Raw genomic sequence first — 301 nt, forward strand, 5'->3', positions numbered from 1 at the left:
AACTGTTCAGCATTGGGTAACCAGGGTGAATGACATTCAATATATTAAAGAATTTGTGAGATCAGAAGACCGATCTTCACCCAGACCAGTGCGTACCTGGTTTTACTGGGACGACTTTAAGACCTCTGCAGATTACAATTGACTGCTCCATCCTCCTGCACAGGACCTAAGCGTTTGATGGGCTTTTCCACACACCCTCCCCCCTTCCTCCCCACTCCTTCCCTATGTGTCTCGCCATTCCCATATCTATTTTTCTACTGTTGTCTACCTCTTTCCATATCCTTTCTTTTCTATTTCCCCC

This window comes from Pyxicephalus adspersus, chromosome 4 (genome assembly GCF_032062135.1).
Source record: "Pyxicephalus adspersus chromosome 4, UCB_Pads_2.0, whole genome shotgun sequence".
Classification (NCBI taxonomy): Eukaryota; Metazoa; Chordata; class Amphibia; order Anura; family Pyxicephalidae; genus Pyxicephalus; species Pyxicephalus adspersus.